Consider the following 25,281-nt stretch of genomic DNA (forward strand, 5'->3'; position numbering starts at 1 on the left):
GCGCAGGCTCAGCGGCCATGGCTCACGGGCCCAGCCACTCCGCGGCACGTGGGATCTTCCCGGACCGGGGCACGAACCCGCGTCCCCTGCATCGGCAGGCGGACTCTCAACCACTGCGCCACCAGGGAAGCCCTCCAGCTAATTTTTTTAAAGTTGATTTCTTGGTTTTAAGTTTCAATTTCATGCACTTTTCTTAAAACCTTGTTATCTGCTACCAGCAGTTGTATTAAGATCCCTCTAAGCTGGTGTCTGGCTGGGCCGAAGCATGAACCCATGGCTTTCTGGTCTATCAATATCAAAAAAATGCAGTGGGCCCCCTCTGGGGCAGGGTGAGGCACCCTGGGAGGGAAAGAGGCTCAGCGTGTGAGCTCCAGGGTCACGGCCTTGGCCACCAGCTGCGAGACTCTGGGTGGATGTGAGGATGACATCAGGTGGCACAGGGGAGGCACCCCATGGAACGAGCGCATGATCAGTGGTGATGGAGGTTATCATTTTTACAGTGATGTCCTTGTGCTGTTGGCAGCACTGGTCCAGTCCGGGGAGGGTCTCCAAGCCAGGAGGGGAGCTGACAGGACGTGCAGGAAGCAGAGAGCTGTTTTTCCGTTGTGGCTGTGCTTCCCATCTCTGTTTTTCTTGATGCTGAGTCAGAGTTAGTGTCCAAACCTCTCAGATCCTGCGGCATGTGGACATGTCATGGGGATGAAACAGGAGCTTTTGGGAGAGGAACCCTCTTTAAACACCCGTTGTAGGGTATGTGTGTGTGTGTATGTGAGAGAGAGAGAGAGAGAGAGAGAGGTTTGGGGTGGGGGCGTGGTCAAAGAGGAGAAATCTTAAACTGTCATGTAGTGGGAAGAAAACAAAAGAATGAAGGAGTGACATCCTCCTGTTGCTTGTCTTAGGGTTGCAAAGCCTCTTCCCTGGGAAGATTTTCATTCCCTGTCTGCACAGGGACAGCCCAGTGCCCTGGGAGGCAGGGCTGCAGCAGGAAACTGGTTAAAGCCAGCCCTCACCCTTCCATCCCACCCCCACTCAGGACCAGCCCCATCGGCTGACAGTGACTCCGGCAGGGTTCCCCGGTCCCCCAAGCCAGTCGAAGCTTAGCCTTAGCCATGACTGTCTCTGAGGCTCTGAGGTGAGGCCGACCTCCCAGAGAATACCGAGCATCATGCTTCCTGACCCCTCCTGGTCATCCCATCCGTCTCCAGTGGGGTGGGAAGTAAATGTCCCCCCTTTTTTTTTTTTTTTTTTTTGACACACTGTGCAGCAAGTGGGATCTTAGTTCCCCGACCAGGGATTGAACCTCTGTCCCCTGCAGTGGAAGTGCAGAGTCTTAACCACTGGACTGCCAGGGAAGTCCCAGTAAGTGTCCATTTTTATTCCTTCTGCCATGGCTCTTAACTTGGTGATACCCATGGGCCAGGACAGTGCTGGGCACAGGGGGTGGCATGGGGAGGAGAAGCTGTCCCCACCCTCAGGCCGGGGTAAATCGACCTAACAAGGGATTCTTGAAGAGTGAGGAGCTGCGGCCAGGAGCGTACCTGTCACCTCTCATAGCGGCCACTGCCTGGCGTCTGGGCTGCACAGGCTGCGGCCAGCTCCCCGCCCCCACCCCCGACCGTGCTGCAGCCCAGCGGTCCTCGCTTCCTGAGGCCCTGGGGCTCCTTTCTGCTCTGCACACTCAAGTGCACACCTGGAAGTGTGGGGTGAGGCCACGCTGGACCAATGGCGTAAAGAGTCAATGGATAAGAACCTTCTCCTGCCCCTGGGGGGATGGCCCTGAGTGGTTCATAATTCTCTCAGGAGGTCCCCTGGGATCGAACACCTGGTGCCCACAGCAGTAGCCAACTCTGTCACTCATCCTTGCACTCCTCTTTCCCCCTGGACCACTTCACAGATAAACCACCTACCAGCCTCAGGCTCTACCTTTGGGAGAGCCCAGCTGACTCAGGGGCATCTGAGGAGCACACAGCAGGGCTCCCACCCAGGCAGGGGATCAGGGAAGGCCTTCCCAAGGGAGTATCGTTTAAGCTGAGCTCTGAAGCGGGCGTGAGACTTGTCTAGGCAAAGAGGTATTCTAGGTGAGGAAAGGCAGCACGTGCAAAGGCCCCAAGGCAGCGAGGTGTTTGAGAGTGGCAAGAGCAGAGCATTGGATGAGCAGGGGGTGGACGCGGAGTTTAGTAGGTCACGCTAAAGGGTTTGGACTGCACTAGGGGCATGGGGAGGCACAGAAGGGCTTGGAGCAGGTGACTATTTTTTTTAAATTGCAGTTGATTTTACAATGTTGTGTTAGTTTCAGATATACAGCAAAGTGATTCAGTTTTTAATGTGTATATATATATATTATATATGTTATTACAAATATTGAATATAGTTCCCTGTGCTATACAGTAGGTCCTTGATGTTTATCTATTTTATATATAGTAGTGTGTATATGTTAATCCCAAACTCCTAATTTATCCCTCCCCCAACCCTGCTTTCCCCTTTAGCAACCATAAGTTTGCTTTCTATGTCTGTGAGTCTATTTCTGTTTTGTAAGTTCATTTGTGTCATTTTTTTAGATTCCACATATAAGTGATATTATATATCTGTCTTCCTCTGTCTGATTTACTTCACTTAGTATGATAATCTCTTGGTCCATCCATGTTGCTGCAAATGGCATTATTTCATTCTTTTTTATGGCTGAGTAATATTCCATTGTATATATGTACCACACCTTCTTTATCCATTCATCTGTCGAGTCGATGGACATTTAGGTTTCTTCCATGTCTTGGCTGTTGTAAATAGTCCTGCTATGAACATTGGGGTGCATGTTTCTTTTTGAATTAGAGTTTTCTCCAGATACATGCCCAGGAGTGGAGTTTCTGGATCATATGACAACTCTAATTTTAGGGGTTTTTTTTTGGCTGCACTGTGCGGCATGTGAGATCTTAGTTCCCCATTCAGGGATTGAACCTGTGCCCCCTGCAGTGGAAGCGTGGAGTCTTAATCACTGGGACTGCCAGGGAAGTCCCTATTTTTAGTTTTTAAAGGAACCTCCATACTGTTCTCCATAGTGGCTCCACCAATTTACATTCCCACCAACAGCGTAGGAGGGTGCAGGTGACTATTTTTGAAAGCTTCTTCTGGCCACTCAGTGGAGAATGGATCCAGCACTGGCACCAGAACAGACAAGGAGACCGTTTAGGAGGCTGTCCTGGTGACCGGGTGGGATGACGGCTTGGAACAAGGGTGGAGGTGGGGAGAACACCCAAAATTATGCCATGTGCGGAACCAGCACCCATTCTATGTGAAGTCCAAGGCTGACCGTATTTAGCTCTGGCCTCCATGACTGTCCTGGTTGATTTCTCAGGGACCCAGCAGCCTGGTCTCCCCTCCACAGGCCTCTGACACAGCCCTGCTGCCCCCTTTCCTGTCTCCTTATCCCTCAGATCAGTCTGGGGACATTCCCAACACTCAAGCTGTCATAACCCCTGGCCTTTAAACAGAAGTGGAGGAGGGACGGCAGTGCTGCCTGTCCGTACCACGTGGAAAACAGCTCAAATGTCTCGTACATGCCCCTTAGTGGCCGGCCGGGGTGTAGGCTGCACATTCTAGTCTTAAACCTAAGACAAGTCACTCGATCTCTGAAGTCTTGGTTTCTTCATCTGTGAAAGAGGGATGTTCTCTGCCTCCTTGGAAATCATGTCAAGGGCACAGCATGGACCAGTGGTGGACCAGCAGTGGGACTGGCACAGAGGTTCTGGGGGTCCAGGAGGGCAACTCCTGTTCAGGGTGTGGGCTCATCCCCCGACCCCACCCCAAAGTCTTCTCTGACCATAGGTGACCAGGCACTCAGGGGGTGCTTCCAGGGAGGCTGTTGCAGGCCCAGCGCCACCGGCCTGGAGGGGCCAGGCTGCTTGGTCCAGCCACATGCTCTCCAGGTCCTAGGCGGGCTGTGGGTGCCCTGCAGAAGGGGACCCCCATCAGAGTTGGACCAGGCACAGGTGGGAGAGTAACGCAGCAGGGCAGAGACCTGGTCACTGGGAAGCCCACCTTCTAATGGGCAAACTTAGGCCCTGCTGCGTGGACAGCTGTCATCCCAGGTGGGGAGCATCATATCCGACCCCATCTGGAGGTACCCAGCCCTGCTGCCCCTTTAAGTGAGGGATGCCTCAGAGAGCTGGGTGGGGGAGCTCAGAGCCTGCTTGGAAGAATTGAGCTCCATTTTGCTGCAGCATCTGGCTTGCAGGCCCTAGTGCTCCCTGGTGGGGCCTCTCCATCGCCCCTCTCTCTCTGTCTCGCACGCATACACACTCCCGTCTCCCTCCTCTCCATCCTTTTATCTCGGCCTCACACTCATAGTATTTGGGTCTGTGAAGTCACTGCTTCCTTCCCGTGACTGCCATTTATAGCTGGCAGTAATGAAAGGCGCCCATTTTTTTAAAAAATAATTTTATTTTATTTTATTTTTGGCTGTGTTGGGTCTTCGTTGCTGCACGCGGGCTTTTTTCTTGCTACAGCGAGCGGGGGCTACTCTTCGTCGTGGTGTGCAGCCTTCTCATTGTGGTGGCTTCTCTTGTTGTGGAGCACGGGCTCTAGGCGCGTGGGCTTCAGTAGTTGCGGCTCACGGGCTCTAGAGCTCAGGCTCAGTAGTTGTGGCGCACGGGCTTAGTTGTTCCGTGGCATGTGGGATCTTCCCCGACCAGGGCTCGAACCCGTGTCTCCTGCACTGGCAGGCGGATTCTTAACCACTGCACCACCAGGGAAGCCCAAGGCACCCATTTTACATTCGCTGGGCCCCAGCAGCACTACAGAGACACGGATCCCTTTGTTGCAAATAATTAATTTGGTTCCATATTGCGTAACATCCTAAAAAGCTTTCCAGGGCAAGCTCCCGCCGGCTGGACACTGTGATCTCATCAATATTGCATGGCATCGGGCACTACTGTTATGCGGTTTCATTAAAAATTTAATTTGTGGTTTAAATCTGCAGCGTTCCCTTTAAAAGGATATAAAGGGAGGGAGGGGCTTTGTGTCGGGGGTGAGCAGATCTTGCAGGGATCCCAAGCCCCAGGAGAGGGAGGGGGCCTTCCAAGCGCGGGAACAGCGGGCCCCTCTTTGATTGGCCGCCGGCCACAGCTGCAGATGCTGTTGCTGGAGGGGGGGGTGACTGGACCATTCATAGAAATTATTTCTCCAAATCCTGTACTGTTTCCCTTTCTATGTCAGCCATGCAGAAAGGGCAGCTCCCGGGAACCCAGACGCTGGCGGAGGGCTGGGGTGGCGGTGGGGGAGGCCTTCACCAGAGACCCTGGGCCCTTCCAGACCAGAGTTGCTACCCAACCCTGAACTCCTGGCTGTGTGGCCTCTTGCAAGTTACCTGCCCTCTCTGAACTCTGGTCACCCCCACTGCCCCATAAAGTCAGTGCCATGATTTCCTGAGAATGAGTGAAGGGCCTCCCAGATCTGAGTCAGCACAGCCTGTGTCACTGTCACCCCCATGTGGCTGTAGGGCAGGTGGCCCCTAGTGACAGGGTGGCTGTCCACAGGACCCCTGCTGGGGATCACAAGTGTCTGAAAGGCCACCATAAGTCTTATTTCTTTATCTGGACCTCACTGCCTCCCGGAGCGGACTTGGGTGATGCCACCAGCCCTGCAGCTTATAGACTGGAATTTCGTTTCCAATGAGGGGCCTTCACTGGGGGGTGGGGGGTTGGTTTTGCTCTTTCCAGAGAGGGAAGGGGAGGCCCGTGAGAGCTCTGATTCTGGTGGGGGAGGGGAGAGAAGGGAAGTGAGGAGTGGGAGCAAGCACAGATGGGCCAGAAGAGACACCTGGGCAACCTCGTAACGCTGCCTGGGCGCCTCTGCCTGAGGGCGCTTCAGACCCACAGGCCCTGGCGAGGCCACTGACTGTCTCGGAAGGCAGGGATTTGTGCATCCGGGGCTATCTTCTGACATTGTTCCAGAGTGATTAAGTTAAGCTTCCTGGGGCCAGCTGGAGAGAGAGGACAAATTGCTTTGTAAAATTGATTTGCTGCCGTAGCATTTACAGCGTGCCCGGGGTATATCCACACTGGCAGGTGCGTTGGTGCCCTTCCCTCCCTCACACGGGGGTCTCACCGGCCATGTGTACACCAGTCACACGCCATGTGTCCAGAACATGACTTGGGCACCACTCATTTCAGTGCGCATGTCTGTGTCCACTCATGGTGGGCTCATGGTGAATCCTCAGTGTCTCAAATGTCCACACGAGGCAATGGCCACCCACAGCTGCAGCCTGCTGGGAGACTTGTCCCAAAGACCCCTGGAGGGGTCCATTTCCGTGGGCAATAGCCATGGGTGCCACAGGAGCTAGAGCTGGGATCTAAACATCTGAGACTTGAAGGTTCCCTAAGAAGAGGGGCAGAGCCAGTGCTGGACCAGGGTCTCTGGACCCTGGTGGGGCCTTTGCAACACCTGGGCTGCCTTTATGCATTCCTGGGGAAATAGGACAAGGCAAATATTGTGGTTTTCAAAGAATGTGTGAGCTTGGATTATGGTATGATGAGACCCATGGACCACACAGTTGGCTGCTGAGGGCCATCCAGGGAAGGAGGACATGCTGGGGCCAGGGGTCCATCCAGACAGAAAAACATGGCTGGCATCACCACCCAGATAGAAAAAGGACAGATGGTTCCTTTCTGGCAGGTCTGCTGTGCATTAGAAAGCACATACTTGGTAATGGAGCATCTTGGCCTGGCTGTAGCCCAGGAAACAGGACTCAGGCCCTTGGGCGCCGCTGGTTTCTTTGCCTGCTTCCCAGGCACTCTGGGAGCACTGGCCAGTAGTGTCTAGAGCATCCTCTAGACACTTCTGGGCAGTGGGAAAATGGTCAGGGATCCTGGCAGTGAGAGGCAGCTTCAGCATCATGCCTGGGCCAGAGCCGGCTCCTCTGCTCAGCTGCTGTGTGACCTCAAACAGGTGACTTCACCTCTCTGAGCTGTGTCAAGTGTTAAATTAGACAAGACCCATAAAACTCTGAGAATGGTGTTGGTCTACAGAAATAAATTAGTAAAGCTTAGTAAATGCTGATTATGATTTTTTTCGTCTTTCCCTCCCTCAAGATGCTCAGGTACTAGTAACACAGGGGAGTGAAGGAGGGGCTGAGCCAGGGGTCCCGGGGTTAGGGGGCTCCTGCCAAGCCACAGACAAGGGAGGAACGTGGGCCTCTGAGCAACATCTCAGGCTGGGCCCTTGCACAACAGCACCCTCCCCACCTTTTAAATTTTTTAATTTAAAAATGTTTTAAATTGTGATAATATATAATAATATAAAATTTACCATTTTAACCATTTTTATTTATTTATTTATTTATTTATTTATTTATTTTTGGCTGTGTTGGGTCTTCGTTTCTGTGCGTGGGCTTTCTCTAGTTGCGGCGAGCGGGGGCCACTCCTTATCACGGTGCGTGGGCCTCTCACTATCGTGGCCTCTCTTGCTGTGGAGCACAGGCTCCAGACGTGCAGGCTCAGTAGTTGTGGCTCACGGGCCCTGTTGCTCCACGGCATGTGGGATCTTCCCAGGCCAGGGCTCGAACCTGTGTCCCCTGCGCTAGCAGGCAGATTCTCAACCACTGCGCCACCAGGGAAGCCCCGATTTTAACCATTTTTAAGTATACAGTTCAGTGGTATTAAGTACCTTCACATTGTTATGCAATCATCTCCAGAACTTTCATCCTCCCAAACTGAAAGTCTGTCTCCATGAGACTCTAACTCCCCATCCCTCCTCCCACCATGCCTGGGCACCCATCATTCCACTTTCTGTCTTCATGAATTTGACTCCGTTAGGGACCTCATATAAGTGAAATCATGCATATTTGTCCCGTAGTGACCGGCTTATTTCACTTAGCATAATGTCCTCAAAGTCCATCCATGTTGTAACAGGTGTCAGAGCTTCCTTCCTTTTCAAGGCTGAATCCTATTGCATTGTACGGATGGACAACATTTGGTTTACCCACTCACCTGATGATGGACACTTGGGTTGCTTCCACCTTTTGGTGATTGTGGGCAATGCTACTATAAAGATGGGTATACAAATATCTCTCCTAGACGCTGCCTCTACTGATTTTAAATATATACCCAGAAGTGGGAATTTCTGGATCATATGGTCCCCACCCCTCATTACAAATTCAGGAAGAGGAGCTCAGAGGCTTGACCAGGGGACCCAGCGTCCCCACCGCCCAACCCCTGGCCTCCAGCTCCTCTGTGGCCTATTCCCAGGCCTTCGGGAAGGCTCTCTGGAAGAGGTGAGCTGCGATGGATGCACTGAAGCTGTGATGCTGTCATCATGGGCAGGGGAGTACTGGGCCAGGATGGCAAGTGAACAGTCACCAGCCAGGCATGACTCGGCGCTGGGAAGGCAGCTGTGAAGAGCCAGACGAGGTCTCCCAAGGGGAGAGACAGACCAGAAGCAAGTTCAAAGGCAGCAGTAGGAGCACAGGACCGCAGGCTCCGGTCCCCTCTGCATCTGGGCCTGTCACCCGAGGCACGAGTGGGTGCTATCTGCCCCTGGCGGCCACCTCAGCATCTGCTGGACATTTGGGGTTCCCCATACCCCACATGGGAGGCCCAGATGGCTCTCCGTGGCTTGGGTGAGGGGGCTCGGCAGGAAGGGGCTTCTGCTTCCATGCCCTCTGTCCCCAGGGCCTGGTTAGCTCTCTGCAGGGTCAGCAGAGCCACCTGGTCTTGGTGGAGATGCCGGGCTTTGCCCTCCCCAGGGCCAGTCCAGCCCCAGAGCGCAGTCAGCCTGGAGAGGCCAGGGACTGCCCCCAAGGTCTCTTCAATTTCCTGATAAGAACTGAAGGGTTTCTCGCTTCCCAGGGAACCCCCATGCTGACAGGTGGCTCTGGTGACCGTCCTTGGTGTGTTGTCCGAGTGCTTCCATCTCCCGGTACAGGTGGAACCACACTGTCCCCTGTGGCTCGAGGCCTCCTGCAGTCAGTGAATCAAGTCTGAGCGTCACTTCAGCCCAGGGCGTTTCAGAACCCCACACACCAGCCCTTTCTCGTCCCTGTGGCACAGCAACTGGGTCCCCGAGTGACCAAGGTGAAAGAAGGCCTCGATTGACCTGCGGGGGACATACCTTGGGAGGGAAAAAGAAAGGACATGCGTCATTTGTAGTAACTGACATCTCGGGATACTTGTGACTGTGGTATGACCTAGCGGCCGCCTAGTCCTGCCGTCCTGACTGACGAGGTAGCTGAGGGGTCAGCCCAGTTTCCCATGCTTCGTTCTCCTGGCTTCTGTTTTCCTTTGAGGAAACCGATACCCGTCCAACAAGTTTCTTTTCTGCTTAACTTGACCCCAGTTAGGCTTTGCTCTTTGCAACCGGGAGCCTGGCCTGGTGGAGGAGGCTGTTTCAGCTGTTACCAAGCAGCTTATCACTGCATGTGGACGAGGCAGTTGGGAGGAATGGAGGGGGCCTGGGTTTCAGACACAAATGAGGGTCATTGGAGGAAGAGGTAGTGTGGTGGTGTGTGTGTTGGGAAGAGCACTAAAGGAACTTTCCCACCTCTGAAGGCCATGTGGCTGAACAGTTAGAAGCACAGCTTTGCCTACACGCCCCCCGCCCTCCACCTCCCCCCACAAGCCTGGGTTTGGATCCTAGTGCACCGATGACTGGCTGTGGGTCCTGGCTCAAATTCACCTCTCTGAACGCCAATAAGCACATCTGAAATATGGTGATAACAAGACATGGGGTTGTTGGGAAGACGGCAGGAGAGGAAGTACATGAAGCACCTGACACAGTGTCTGGACATAACGTATTCCCAATTCACCATCATAGTACCGTACATCAAGGCCAAGGGTGGTGTGCAGCAGCCGCAACCCGCGGAGCCAGGCTGCGCCTCCTCCTTGCCGTCTGCGAGCCCTTGGCCCCAGCTGCCCACTTGCACCCCTCCCTCCACAAGGGAACCCGGCCGTCCTCTCCAGCCCACCCTCCGGGACAGAGCTGAGTGCCAGCTGCGGGCTCTCAGTGTCTGCAGCCTCCAGGATTCCTGTGTTTGGGATGCCAGCTTCTTTTACTGTTGTTAAAGTGTTTTGCTGCTGGGAAGCCTCGAGCATCTCCACGGAGGGACATAAATAAAGGTAATAACCTGGCTATTAGGAAGTTTCGCCAGGTGTGTCCACCCTGGAGCACCCTGGCATGCTGCAAGGCAGCCCTCGACAGCGAGCTCAGGGACGGGTGAGAAGCCTCTCGTGCTCTCTGTTTCTGGGTCAGGTACCTCTTATTCTCTGGGCTGCAAACAGAGTGGGGGGTGGGCATAGGCAATGTGCCCCCCGTCAGGGTGGCGTGGGAGGGATGAGGGGCAGACCACGCCCAGGATGGAGCACAGTAAGCGTGGTGAGGCAGGACAGAGGGTGACATCTCTGAGTGCTGCTCTCCATGGCCCTCCTTCCTCCCCCAGCTGGGCGTGGAGCCTGCAGGTGGGGCGTATCGCTCAGAGCCCAGAGCTGAGGCTTGGGGCTGGCAGTGCAACCTGGTGGCTGTGGGTGTGGGCTTTGGCACCAGGCCAATGTTGGTGCAAGTCCTCGTCCCTGTGCAATGTCTGTGCCACTGGGCAGGTCCCACCAACTCGATAAACCTTGGTCTCCCGTGTATAGAATAGAGACGGTGATGGTCTCCACTCCCGGAAACTGAGCCCAGAGCCACCAGCACCCGTAGAGGGGGTTGGCACACGTGCAGCCTTCAGCTCTGTCCTGACCTGGATTGTCCCATGCAGGATGTTTGGGCTGAGGCCCGGCTGCTCGTGGGGTCTCTCCATCGCGCACCCTAACACAGAGGAGGCGCTGGGCCTGCCTGCTGGCAGGGAGGGGGTCTGACCTCATCTTAGGTCAAAGATGGGACAATATTGGCTGGTGGCAAAGCTCCCCATGAGGGAGTCCCGCTGCTCCATAGTGGCAGGGGTGGGTGGGTGGGACGCTTGGGGGCCTGGAATCAAGCTGGATTCATTGAACCTGACAGGCTTGGGCCTGAGAGGGCTCAGAGGGTCCCCAGGCTACTCCTCTGTTTTGATCTGACCACCGAGGGCTTCTACCCCCACCCAACCCCAGGCCTCTGTCTTCTTTTCTTTAAGAATTGTGACAGCACATTTTCATTTATTAATTTTATGCTTAATAACACTTTTTTAAAAGCCCCAAAACTAGGTGCCCGTGAGAAACAATTCACACTGTGTGGACAGTTGTCAAGGCCCCTCAGAGGCGACTATGTGGCCCCAAACCCTATGACAGTTCCCTGGGGGTTTCCTGGGGCTGCTGAGCCTGGGAGCGGGGGCGGGGAGATTCGGGGCTGCAAAGCTGAAAGGGAGCAGAAGGTGGGACACAGGGGGAAGAGTGGCAGAGGAGAGGACATCACTTAGGGTGCCCCGGGGCCATCCCAGGATGCAGGCTGGAGAGCAAGGCCAGCCTGAGGTGGGTGACATCCTGGCATCCGTGGGTTCACTCCAGCTGTGAGCTCCCCAGAAGTGAGAGCAGAAGAGGGCAGGGGGCAGGGGGCAGAGGGGTGAGGGGCAGCACACAGGGACAGCTGAGGAGGTCCGCAGAAGGGGTCGAGTGTTTCCCCCTAAGCCCCCAGGGCAGCAGTAGGACAAAGCTCTGTGTCCTCCTCCCCTCCCCTCCCGACGTGCTCTCCACTGAGGAGTCAGGGCCCTGGGTGGCCGCAGCTGCCTGTCTAGGGATCTGTGCGCTAGGCCAGGGTGGGCCAAGTCAGCCGAGGGCCGGAGCCGCTTTGACCTGGCAACCTTCCCGGCACCCCCTCCCTCCCCCAAGATTCCCTTCACAGCAGGCGTGATAATTGGGTTTTACACGGGGCCCTCTGGCACTGACCTAGTTGTCCTGGTTCCCGCCTTCCTCTGTCCCTGTGTGTTCGCCCCTGATGTTCTTTAAACCCCAGGCATTGTGCCTTCATATGTCCTGATTCTGTCCTGAATCCACTCTGATTCTGCTGGGCAAGGTCAGGCTGGTGCCGGAGCCTGGAGCAGGCATTCAGGGTGCCTGGCATAGCATGTGCTTCTCAAGGGTGCCCTGCTCTGGGCCCACATCTGGGAATGAGACAAGTGAGGCCCCGGGTCTGCACCCTGGACAGCTGAGCAGCAGGTGATGGCCTGAGCGTGACCCCGTTAGGGGCCTCCTCCCTGACACTGGGTCCCCATGTGTGTGAGGAGGGATGGAAGGGTTTCTGGGGACCAACTCCTCATCTGGAAATGGCAGCAATAATGCAAAGTGCTCGGGCTCAACTGAAATAACACGTGGAGGGCACAAGGCCTGGCACCGGATGAGAATGTCCATTTGTCTGTCCATCTCCCTCACTCTCTCATCATTTCCTCACCTGCAGAATGGAGGCCTGGACATCCCAGTGAGAGCCCTGTTCCCGCAGGGACCGTGTGTCCACTACAGGACACTGACCATCTGCGCTGGTGCTGGAGCAGCACAGATGGGAGCATCTTCTGCCGGTTAGAACATCTCTGCAGGGGGAGGTGTTCTTGGGTTCCCCATTCACAGGTGAGAGCACCTGAGGCTATGAATGACAAAGGGACTGTGCCCAGGGCTCAGAGCTGCTCCCGCTGGACTCAGGATTCAAGCTCGGTGACCGACCCCTGTGCCCCTGCTCTTCACCCCTGCTCCGGGCTGACCAGATGTTTGGCAGCTCTGGGGCTATCTGGGGGGGTAGAGGGCGAGGAAAACTTGTCCTGAAGCGAGTCACCACCGTGGCGCCTTCACCAGCCCTGTGGGTGGCCGAGCATGTCCAGGTCTGGATTCTGACAGGTTGCAGCTTGTTTTTTTGAGACTTGTCAGCATGGGGCTGCCAGGGAAACAGGTGCCTGTCTCTAACAGGGATGTTTACCCGGCTGTGATCTGAAGAGGCATGTTCCTTGATTCCTACAGGGCTTGGGGCCAGTCCCTGTAAGAGGGAGCCTCGAAAGGGTCAGCTGGGGGGCACAGATGGCTTTGGGTTTAAACGGGGCCAAAACTTTCACCAGCTCCTGCAAACAGTTCCCTGAATGTGGAGGTTTGGCTGAAATCAGGTGGGCGACATCAGCTGCTCCCCACACCCACGCCCGGAATCCCCCCACTGCCCCCTCCTCAAGACATCCCCCCAATTTCAGAATCACCTCTGCTTGGTCTCCCAGCTCCCGTAAGCTGCTAAGCATGAAGCCTGCCTTCCAAGGCTGTATGAATAATAGGACTGAAATCATCCCTAGTTAAAAATAGATACTCTTCTTAATAAATATTTTACGTACTGTCTTTAGAATATACAGATCCCCTGTCTGGAGAGTTAAAGAAAACCCTGTTATCGAGCTGAAAGACTGTAGGAAAGGCTCAGCCTGACGTCCCCGCAGCCACAGCTCCTGACCGGGATCCACCCCCTCTTCAGTGACGTTCACTGAAAACAGCCTGCACCAGTACTGACGGAACTCCCAGCCAGGAGCAGCCTGGGAATTCTTGGGCGTGTTAGTCACCTATAAATTTGATGGAGGCAAATCAGTTATCCGATGCCCCTTGGCTAAGTGAGGCTCGGAGTTCAGAAAAGCCAAAAGCAAGTTCTCATGTTCCCACTGTACAGAAGGACTCCCCTCTGTGAGCGGAAGCTGGGGGCGTCTGGGGGCAGTCTCGGGGAGGGAGAGGAAATTCTGGGTGGGGAGGCGGAAGTGGTTGGAGTTTAAAGCGCTGGCCCATTTCAGAAAACTTTGCAAATGCAGTATAACCTTGAAGGTCTGCGTTAATTAGGACACGGCATGATCTAGATACAGCAAATGAATCTGAATAATCTGCAGAAACAGCTCCCAATCTTGACCGCCTCCTCCCCACTATGATCTTCCCATGGAAGACAGGGCAGGCAGGAAGTGCTGGGGTCTGCCCAGCATGCAGACCACTTCAAATAAGCCCCACTCTGCAGGTCCCAAGAGAATGGCTGAGAGTCCTTACTCAACAGGGCAGGAAACTGGATATTGAAGGGGCAGAGTATGCCGAAGCTAGGACAGATGAACCAAATGGGGTTTGGGGCCGATGTCTCAGCATTGGTCTCTCTGCCTGGACTGGCAACTCCATACCCCATCTGGTTTCCTTGGACTGAGCGCAGAGGCCCTTCCCTGTGAGGCCCACCTGCCCTGAGGATGGGCCACTCTCTCCCTTGTGCTCAGCTTACTTTGAGGAGATTTTGGTTTAGCACCCGGCACCCTGATGAATGGGTGGATGGATGGATGGTGGATGGATGGGTGGTGGATGGGTGGTGGATGGTTGGATGGCTGGATATATTGATGGGTATGTGGATAGATGCATGGATGGGTGGATGGATGGAAGGGTGGATGCATAGGTGGATGGGTGGATGCATGGATGAGTGGATAGATGGGTGGGTGGATGGATGGAGGATGAGTAGATGGATGCATGGAGGGGTGGATGGTTGGATAAATGGGTGAGGGGATGGATAAACGTGTGGATGGGTGGATGGATGGGGAGTATGTGTGCATGGATGGATGGATGGGTGCATGGATGGATGCGTGGATAGAAAAAGCCACCTTGTATCAGATTCCAAAGGGGAATTGATCACAGAATAAAAATGGGAGCCCAGTCACTCCATTACTCCAGGGTTGATCATATACGTGGTAATGTGCTTTAATCCTTCTCTCCTGCTGCCCTCTATCCTTTGCTTTCCAATTCCTGCGTTACTGGCTGGAAAGGCAAGGCTTGGGGAGCAGGGAGAAGGAGTAGGAGAGACCACAATTACAGAGGACAGACAGTGAGAGTTCAAGGACCTGATGCTAGACTCTCCCACATGGCCCACCTGGAGACCTTGAGAAGCCAGGCTGCCCCTCCACTGTCAGTGAGCCAGGGCACTTTAGGACGTTATTATGTTTCCCAGTGTTCCTCGAACAAAGCCGGTGCTGGAACGTTGGGCAATCAGAACTCAGCACCTGCTCGGGCTCTCGTTGGGCGAGGCTTTGTGGGGGATACAAAAGAAGTTAAAAAAAAAATAAAGACATCCAGTTATTTCAATAGAAAGCATTTTTTAAAAATCCATGCCACTGTACCTTCACTTGTTTTAAGTTTTTTATTTTGGAAGGTACAGGGGAAGAAAATCATGAAATGTTTTCATGTCTCTGTGATTGAGCAAATGCTTAAAATATTAAACTATTGCTTAATAATTGATTAAAACTAACCTCAGTGGGAGCCAATTACCCATTTGGCAGGATCTCTTTAAACTTTTAAGGCCTTTTAGCTTCCCCTGGCCGCCTAACCTTTCTCTTGTCTGATTCATTCAGGTTTCAGCAGACAGTTTGCCTCTTGTTGATTGATGATGTCACGATGCCTCTATTGAGCTGCGGGATGGTTGACACAGGCTGGATTCAGAAAAAGTAAAGTCCTAGCAATACTGTGTCTGAAGAGGTAGTGAGGGGAGGAGAGAAGGAAGTCAGAATGTCTGCAAATAACAGTACTGCGGTTTCTAAGATGCAGAAGGGGAATCAGAGGTAAGGCTGTGTGGCCTTCAGAGCCACTTAAGTTGTCTGTGACTTGAGTTTTCCCGCTGAATGACAATTATGCCGGCCTCTCTGTTTTTCAGGGAGGATACTAAAAGCATTGAGCCGAATGGTTTAGAACGTGGGCTCAGGTGTCACACTGCCCTTGTCCAAACCTTCCCCAGAGGTTACTTCATGTGTGACCTTGGACGAGTTTCTTAGCCTCTCTGTGCCTCAGTTTCCTCATCTATAGAATGGGAGTAAGCGTAGAAATGCCCTCCTGAGCACATTAGGTAAGATATTCTCAGCATTAGCCAGTCTGGGAAAGGGCTCCGCTGTGGTTGCTATGCTGATTTTAAAACAAGTACTTTGAATTCTGTAAGAGAAAGGGCCATTATATGAACAGCCAAAGTCCCCCAAACTAAGCACAGTCTTCAAGAGATATGTGCACACCCATGTTCATGGCAGCATTATTCACAACAGCCAAAAGGTGGAAGCAATCCAGTTGTCCATCAGTGGATGAATGGATAAACAAAATGTGGTCCATCCACACAACAGAAAATTATTCAGTCTTAAAAATGAAGGAAATTCTAACATATGCTACATTGCAGATGAACCTTGAAGGCATTATGCTACGTGAAATGAGCTAGACAAAAGAATACAAATAATCTGTGATTCTACTTATATGAGGTTCCTGGGGTGGCCAGATTCATAGAGATGCAGTAGAATGGTGGATGCCAGGGGATGGGGGAGGGGAAATAGGCATTTAGTGTTAAATGGGGACAGAGTTTCAGTTTGGGAAGATGAAGAAGTTCTGGAGATGGATGGTGGTGACAGTTGCACAACAACGTGAATGTGCTTAATGCTACTGAACTGTACACTTAAAATGGTTAATATGGTCAATTTTATGTTATCTGTATTTTACCACAACGAAAAGTAATAACTAAAAACATCACTAAGCACACCTGCCTCCTGTCCTGAGTGTGTCACCCCTGACTGGGGCCAGACTCATTTGCTGTCTGTGGATGGTGCTCAGACATGCATGGACGGAGCAGGGCTCTTTCATGACAGCTCAGCAGGGGCTGAAGAGCCCCCTCCCCACCTGCTGGGTTATCCGCAGACCAGCTGAAAGAAGCTTCAAGGGTCCACAGCTGGATGAGCCAACCTCACCCTTCTATGCCATTGGTGGGAGTGGAAACTGATCCGGCCTCTTCAGGAGGGGATCCTTGGGAAGGTGTATGGGAAACCTTAAAGGCATGCCCAGGCCAGAGCCTCTGAGGAGTGGAGTTGTTGTTTGAACCCTGCCTGGTCCTAACTTAGCCTGTGCTCATTCTCCTTGATCTAGCCAGGCTCAGTAGCATCATCACTCAGTGGTGGAATGCGGTACAGGAGGATAGAGATGGGGACTGGACCCAACCCTTGTGAATCCCCCATCACCAGAGAACACAGGCAAAAGTGATGACAATGCTTTACAAGATGCTGTTAACAGTAATATGAATTCCTGCTGCCTTCCTAGAGCTGAGGGCTTAGATTTTTTTCTTTGATGCAGACCATTTTTAAAGTCTTCATTGAATTTGTTACAATACTGCTTCTGTTTTATGTTTTGTTTCTTATTTTTTGGCCATGAGGCATGTGGGATCTTGTCTCCCCAACCAGGGATCGAACCCACACCCCCTGCACTGGAAGGCGAAGTCTTAACCACTGGACCACCAGGGACGTCCCTAGAGCTGAGGGCTTAGAAAAAACTTTCCCATGGCTGATTTTCTTCATTTCCTACAGCCTGCCTGCCTCATCCCTCGCTACAGACTTGTCTATTTATTTTATTTATTTATTCATTTTGGCCACGCAGCAAGGCTTGCAGCATCTTAGTTCCCTGACCAGGGATTGAACCCGGGCCCAGGGCAGTGAAAGTGCTGAGTCCTAACCACTGGACCGCCAGGGAACTCCCAAGACTTCTCCATTTAAAATGGACAACGTAAGGTCCGCCTTCTCAGGGGGCTATGGGGCAGGCCTGTGGGAGACCAGGGGTGGGGGAATCTGTGGGTGGGGGGCAGGGGAAGACACCCAGCACTGAGAGTCACACACAGACTCAGCATCAGCTGAAAGGGCCACAACCATACAAAGCTGGGATCCACGTTCAGGCTTCCTCATTTTCTTTCCTCCTTTTATCATGTGTACGCTCTTTTGAAAAATCAAATTAAAAAAGAAAAAAAAAGTCAAACAGTTCAGAGAGGTTTATAAAGAACTCTCTTCCTCTTCCTCCTTTCTCAGCCCTGAAGGCAAGCACTTTTAACTGTTTCATTTTTAGTTATATGGTGGTCGCTCCGCGAGCCTAAATAATATGCTCATAACGCCATTTCTTGATTTATCTGCTGTAGAGATTATCTGCTGTGCTGGGTGAGGCTTCCTCATTGACAGCGCCTGGCCCCGTCCCCGTCTCCGTGCGGTTCACCCTCTGCCGCTTCCTGACTTTGGATTCTGTGCTCGGCTCTGTCTCAGGTATGGGCTTCTGCAGTCTCTCTGTCCTCCTGGGGAGAAGGGGGATGTGGGCCTGCCTTCCTACTTCCACTCAAGTTTTGCGCTGCCCTGGTTGGTGGTCTTTCATTCCAGTCCGAGGCACTCTCATGTCTCAGGCTTTGGCCCCAGAGTGACGCTCTACATTCGAAAGCACATGCACGTGAACACTACATGGCGAGCAGGGCAGGGCCTGGCTCCTGGTCCTTAAGGTTCTGAGGCTCCAGGCCCCTTGCAGGACTGCTCACCTGGGCTCTGTCACGCCACCAGGGGTTCAGAATCACTCCTTCTCATTTTCATTTGCATACTTTGGACCAGGCCTTTCTTTTTTTTTAATTTTATTTATTTATTTATTTATGGCTGTGTTGGGTCTTCGTCTCTGTGCGAGGGCTTTCTCTAGCTGCGGAGAGCCGGGGCCACTCTTCATCGCGGTGCGCGGGCCTCTCACTGTCGCGGCCTCTCTTGTTGCAGAGCACAAGCTCCAGACGCTCAGGCTCAGTAGTGTGGCCCACGGGCCTAGTTGCTCCACGGCATGTGGGACCCTCCCAGACCAGGGCTCGAACCCGTGTCCTCTGCATTGGCAGGCAGATTCTCAACCACTGTGCCACCAGGGAAGCCCAGGCCTTTCTTATAGGCACTCCATTTTCTCCTGCATCTTGATCGCTTATTCCTTCCTTTCTGCCCTGACCCTATCTCATCCCTGTTACCCTCTATGTATGGCTTGGACTCTATCCATCCTTCTCAAGGCTCAGACCAGGGGCTCCACACTTGGACCAGAACTTCCTGGCGCAGACTTTTGTTATTCCTGGATTTCTCATCACCTTTCTTTTTTGCCGCTGCATCTTGGATTTACTCCAGTCATTGTGTCACTTTGGTACCTTGGGCTTTCTTGTTCATGCTGAGGCTTTTGTTTCAGGGAAGTGGGCTGTCTGTTCACGTGTGAGACTAGCGAGGCTGGTGTGGAGCAGGTATGGGTGGGATTTAAGGACTGGCAGGCTGTGCTGCAGGGCAGCTGCCGAGAGCCCCCGGAGGCCAGCATCGTGTTGGTTACTAGGGGCAACAAACACCCAGAGACTTTAATGCCTATGTTCCAGATGAGGAAGCTGAGACCCAGGGAGCAAGTGGCTTGTCCAAGGCCACATGGCAAATTGGTGGCCAGAACCCAGGTCCTCTGAGTCAAGAATCCAGGTCCCTCTACTGGACTGCTTTGGTTGGAGCCACCCTGGAGAACTGGGCTTCCTAAACACACGGACCAGTCTGTAAAGCTCTCACAAGGGGGCTCGTGACCTAGGTCACAGACACCTCTGCTCCTGGGCGCTAACCTTCCTTCCTTGGCTTTCCTCTGCTCCATCCACAACTGCCCTTCCCAGCAAGGTCGTGCTCTGAGGTTTCAGAACAAAAACAACCTCCAGGACTATCTGACTAGAAAATACAGGCCAGAAATCCACCGTGGGACCTTCACACTGAAGAGATTTTGTTGATTTTCTTGCCTTGAACAATCCAGTCTTACAATTAACTAGAGATCCAAGCCTCCACGTGTGTGGGAGAAGGGCTATGGGCTGGAACCATTTGCAAAGGGGCTGCTGGTCGTTGGGGGCCGGTGGGCAGGCTCACAGGCCAGCTTTGAGGGGACTCGGCCTCATTTCATGACCTGAAACTTTGGTCTCCTCTACACGTCAGGCACTTTCCCACAGGCAGCCCCATGGGTTCTCCTTTTAATGTCAAATCACAGAACTTTAGTGCAGAGTGGACTTCTGTCCTGTCCCTTCATTGTAGAGGCAAGGAATAGGGGGTCCACGTGGGACTGGGCCAGGCCACTCAGTGGCTTTCTGGGGGGGCATTGTTGGTATTTGGGGCAGGTTGTATTAGTCAGGGTCCTCCGGAGAAACAGAATCAGTAGGATATATATACAGAGAGGGGGAGTGGGGAGTCGGGGAGGAGGAGAGAGAGAGAGGGACTATTTTAAGGAATTGGCTCCTGAGATTGTGGGGCTGGACCGTCTGAAGTCTGCAGGGCAGGCTGGCAGGCTGGACATTCCAGCAGGAGTTGATGTAGCAGTTGTGAGCCCAAAGGCAGTCTGGAGACAAAATTCCTTCCTCTTCTGGGAACTTATCTTAAGATAAGACCTTCGATTGATTTGATGAGGCCCACCCACGTTAGGGAGGGTCATCTATTGAGTTAAATATTAATCTCCTCTGAAAAGTGCCTTCACAGCAACATCTAGATGGTGTTTGACCACACAACTGGGCACCATGGCCCAGCCAAGCTGATACAGAAAATTTAACAATTGCAACGATTCTGTGTGTGCAGTTGTGGGACATTTGGCATCCCTGGTCCCTGCCCACTCAGCACCATAGTGTCCCCAGACCTGTGACAACCAAAGACAAGTCCCCTCTCTACTTCTGAATGAGCCCTGGGTCAGGGGTGAGGGGGGTCTCCTATGAGAACCTCTTAGGGAAGGTGGTGAGAGAGCCGAAATTTCCCTGGGACCCTTAGCCAGTGCCTCAGGCACTAGACTCCATGAGCATCTAGCTTTTCTGCTCAACTGGGGGTTAATGTCTTGAGCCTAGGGAATGCCTCCTCGCCTGTGTCCTCCAGAGCACAGGGTGGGTCCTGAGCTCACAGTGGGCCTCCTGCAACGTCGCACTCCCTCCGTGTCCGATTCTCCGACCATCAGTCCAGGGCCCCCAACTGTGGCTGCCTCTGATGAATGGCCACAGTAACGGCCTTCGAAACCGGCCCAGAAATCAGATATTTCTGTAATGATTAGAGATCATTTGGGGTCCAGCTCCCGGGGACATTATGTGGTTAAAACAGACCTGTTTCATTTCATCCCCAAGTGTGAGACTGTGATATTAGGAATTCTAATGTGACCGAGTCCCTGCTGATCCCTGGCTCCTGTCCTTTAGGAAGCCTGATATCTGCAACTCAGAGGCAGTGTGGATAATGGGGGGCCTGCTGCTTAACCCTTGATATTTACCAACTTTGGTCAGTTCATCAATCCCCAGTCCCAAATTTGCTAAAGTAAATGCTATGCCCTTTTCATAGAGCTGTCATGCATAAAAACTGCCACTGTGTTCCCTCGTTCCTACCCCCCCCCCCCAGTGAGCCCTGCAGCAGGTGGCTGCCAGCACACTGGGGGTGCTCTGAGGACAAGCCCGTGACAGTCTCATCCCCTTTCTTTCCCCGTCCAGCTTGCCTTGGTCCGGAGACCCAAATAAGTCCACGGATGGTTCTATACCCTTGTGTACACCCAGGAGAAGTGAACGCTTGACCCTCCAGCCCTGGCAGTTGGGGTCCAGCTGGACGACACCTGGAGTGGGGAGGAGGAGGAGACAGGGTTATTGGTGCAGGGATTTCAGCCCCTCCTGCGTGGCTGGATGCTCCTGTCCCCCCTGTGACCTGGACCGCCCTTACCACCTCCTGCCCCATCCAAAGGGGAGGGGAGGCCAGCGAGACAGGGAAAGAAGACAGAGGGTTTGGGACCACAGTGGCAAGTAACCCCCAAGTCACAGAGACCATAATAAGCTGCTATGAATGGAGCATTTTTATATGTCAGCCCCTGCATCGGGCTCTTTGCGTAGACTGTCTCACATACCTCCCCTGCACGTGCCCGTTCCCCCTCACGATCACACAAGCCCCATGTCCATATAAGGCTTACATGGGTAAAAAGCCACTTCAAATGTCTATCTCTAAATTCAGAGTCATACAAGGACACAGTTCACACAGGTATTTCACCCTAGTATTTGTGTATTGTTTTTGTAAAGTCATGTCTTTTTTCATGATATGATTTGGTTATCACTGTAGTAGGTATCTGAGTGCCTATTAGTTACTCATTTTTACTGATGGGAGGATTATAGGTCTAAGACATAGTACCGACAAGCTCACAGTCTTGTAGGAGGTACAGGTGTAATAATATAATGTAATGTGCAGCTCTAAGGTGAGATGGCTTGTCAACCAAGTCTCTACTGTTCTGAATCCTGCCTCTGAACATAGAAAGTGCTGTTTACCCTCAGAGGATTCCCTAAGTCACTAATTGAATCAGTGAGTTCTCCAAGAAGCGTTTATTAGGCTGAAGAAAACATTTTCTTTTGAACAATACTTCCTCTCATTGGTATAATTCTATAGAGGTGGCCAAAGGATTTTATATCATCTAACTTTTTCCTCACAACAACCTTATGGGATGGGTAGAAAAAGAACTACCCTCACCCCATTTTACAAATGAGGGAAGTTGCAAGGCTACTGAGGTAGATTCTGGGCAAGAACTTCTGCTCCTTGGCCAGAGATTCATTTATTCATCTACTCATCCATCCACCCATCCACCCACCCATCCACCATCCATCCATCCACCCATCCATCCATCCATCCATCTATCCACCCACCACCCAGCCACCCACCTATCCATTGCCAGGCCCAGGGCTAAGTGCTGGAGGACAGAGGTGGCTCCGGCTCTCAAAGAACTCCCAGTCTGGAAGGTTGTTTGGATCCTGTAGGTTACGGTGGTAGCTTATGTTCTCCTCGACATTTCAAGATTAGTTTCTTCCCTCACAAACAATCTGGGGACAAGCAAAGGCACCTGGTAGCAAACTCCTTCAGCTTGGGTTGGGTGGTTGGTACACCTGCAAGTGATAGACACAGGGAAGAGCACTGACATCCCGCAAATTCCTGAAGGTCCCGATACGAAGTGCTGAGTAGTAGTATTTTGGTGCCTAAGCTTCCGGGCAATCATGGGAGAGGATTTCTGGTTTCCCTCTGGATGCTAAGAGGTAGCAAATCTTCTTTTGATGGATTAATGGATCTAAATGTCATGAGGGCCCCTGATTTACAGCCTACATTCTCATCTGCCTTCCGTAGCCTGGCAGAACTTTAGAGGAAAGTTCTTGGGCAGCAGGGTCAAGTGAAGGATGTTCTTTTAAAGCAAGAGGAAAACGTTGTGACAACACAGGAATGATGTCATGACGGAAGACCCCTGACATGCTCAGCAGCTCTGAGGAGGATCAGCAACTTGGACCCCACCTGCTCAAGTTCCAACTTTCAGCCAGACACCAGCCACAAAGAGCCCTCCCTTCCACTGAGGGTGTGCGATAAGCATGCCCCATGCAGATTTGCCACCGCGGGGGGGCGGGGGCGGCGGACTGCTGCCTCTGTGGGATCAGAGGAGCATCAGGAGGACACTCTCTCTGCCCCAGTATCTTCCTACTGGCCTGCCCCTATGCCTGGGTGGTCCCCGTTAGCAGTCAGTTCATTTGAGTTAAAGCAATGAGGGTGCTAGAGATTCCTGCAGAAACCAAGGAAACCAAGGAGGAAGGGGTGGCGGTGGCAACAGTGCCTTCCCCATGCCCACCCCATGATGGTTCCACTTCCCAGACGGCCTTACTCTCTGACAGCTCGGTAGGAGCTGGGCCTCAAGGAGCTGGTACATAGGACAGGTCATTTTTTTAAATTGTGGTAAGATATTTATAACATAAAATTTTCCATTTTAATCATTTTTAAGTGTACAGTCAGTGGCACGTTCATGTTGTGCAACCAACACCACCATCCGTCACCAGAACTTTGTCATCATCCCGAATTAGAACTCTGTGCCCATTACCTAATAGATCCCCATTCCCGCTCCCCAGCCCCTGGAAGCCACCATCCTCCTTTCTGTCTCTGTGAATTTGACTCCTCTAGGGACCTCATATAAGTGGAATCATACAGTATTTGTCCTGTTGTGAGTGGCTGATTTCACTAAGCATAATGTCCTCAAGGTTCATCCATGTTGTAGCCTGTGTCAGAATTTCCTTCCTTTTATGGCTGAATACTATTCCATTGAATGGATGGACCACACATTGTTTATTCATCTATTGATGGACACTTGGGTTGCTTCTACTTTTGGGTGGTTGTGAGTGATGCTGACATGAACCTGGGGGTACAAGCATCTGTTCAGGACAGAGCACTTGTGATGGGAGCCAGAGGGCACGGGGTGGAGGGAAGGGTCACCAGAGCTGCTGGGCTGCAGTGGGGGCTCTGCCTTCTCCAAAGTGACCTGCCTCTGGTTTGATCATCGCTCACCCTGTGAAGTTCCTCAGTTGTGTGGACACCCTGAGTGCCAAGACCAATCTTCTCCATAAGTGGTGTCTCCCCCAGCATCCCAAGGAGGGAGGGAGATGCAGGGGAGACTCGAGAGCTATCACAACCTAGCTGACAGGCAGCCGAATCCAGGACTGACTACCCTTGTTCTGGATTGTTTCAGTGACCAAGCCCACCCATTGCCTGGTGGAGAGGGGCAAAGATGGCACAGCAGAAATGTCACTGTCCAATGACAATGATATCGACAACGCAATGCCATCCTTGTCAAGGTGAGCTTTCTTCATCAGAACCAGTCAGTGAGTTCCTCATAAAAGTAATGGCGAGACCTCAGAGGCCTGCCCCTGGAAGCGTGGTGTTGCAGTGTCTGTATTGGTCAGCTACTGGCCCAATAACGATGCATAACAAGCCAGCCCAACTCATGGCTTCACATGGCAGCGCTGACTCTCCTGGATTTGGGGGTGGCTGGGGGCTGCCTCATGCGGCATCTTGGCTCTCTTGCCCTCCTCAGGTGGGTGGCCTCACTGGGGTGGCTTCTTGTTCTGGAGAAAGAAGCAAACAAGGGGGAGAGTCTACCCGGCCCCCCCCCCCCCCGCATGTTCACAGCCCCTGCTTTTGCTGCTCCGCTAGCGTCTCACTGGCCAAATCAAGTCTCAAGGCCAAGCCTGAAGTCCGGGGTCAGGGAAGCACGTTCTACCTCTGTGGGAAGAGCTGCAGGTCACTTGACAGAGGATGGGGACACAGAGAGGGGTGAAGAATGGGAGAAAAATCTGCCACCTCTCCAGAACGTTCCAACAAAAGCTGGATGGCCACCGCTCTTGGGTTCCCCTCTGGCCCTGGAAGGTAGGTTTATTTGTTTCCACTGTAAGGTGCTCTGATTGATGACAATCCCCAAATCCTGTGACTCTTAATCAATGCCTGATGAATCATACACATGCAAACAAAATTCATTTTCTGCCAAGATAATCCTGAAGGCCTCCAGTGTCTCTCCTTTATTCCCAAAGCCCGTGCAAATGCATCTTTTTTGTTCCAGGCTTACTGGGAAGTAAAAGATTTTGTCTGCGGGCTGATGGGTATTAGCAGAGCTATATGGGGCTTGAGTGGAAATGCGGAATGTGTGGATCAGCCCGAGCTGTGCTGGCAGGGTCTGGGAGGAAGAAGTGGTGTGCTGAAATTCTGCCCAGGTTGTGGCTGTCATCTGCCTTGACTGCCAGACTCGCTCTTTTTGGTGT

The 25,281-nt window shown here is 52.6% G+C and overlaps 1 protein-coding gene across 1 annotated transcript in view; it reads left to right on the forward strand.

Moving 5' to 3' along the window:
- Positions 1–25,010, forward strand: part of ENDOV (endonuclease V) — a 94,808-nt gene extending 69,798 nt beyond the window's left edge. Inside the window, exons 10-12 of the transcript XR_003427592.1 lie at positions 15,275–15,481; positions 24,216–24,321; positions 24,680–25,010. The gene's annotated coding sequence lies outside the window, so the exon portion shown is untranslated. The remainder of the gene's footprint in view (positions 1–15,274; positions 15,482–24,215; positions 24,322–24,679) is intronic.
- The last annotated feature ends 271 nt before the right edge of the window (positions 25,011–25,281 follow it).

This window comes from Aethalodelphis obliquidens, unplaced genomic scaffold (assembly GCF_003676395.1).
Source record: "Aethalodelphis obliquidens isolate GAN/ISIS:26980383/991018 unplaced genomic scaffold, ASM367639v1 scaffold44, whole genome shotgun sequence".
Taxonomy (NCBI): Eukaryota; Metazoa; Chordata; class Mammalia; order Artiodactyla; family Delphinidae; genus Aethalodelphis; species Aethalodelphis obliquidens.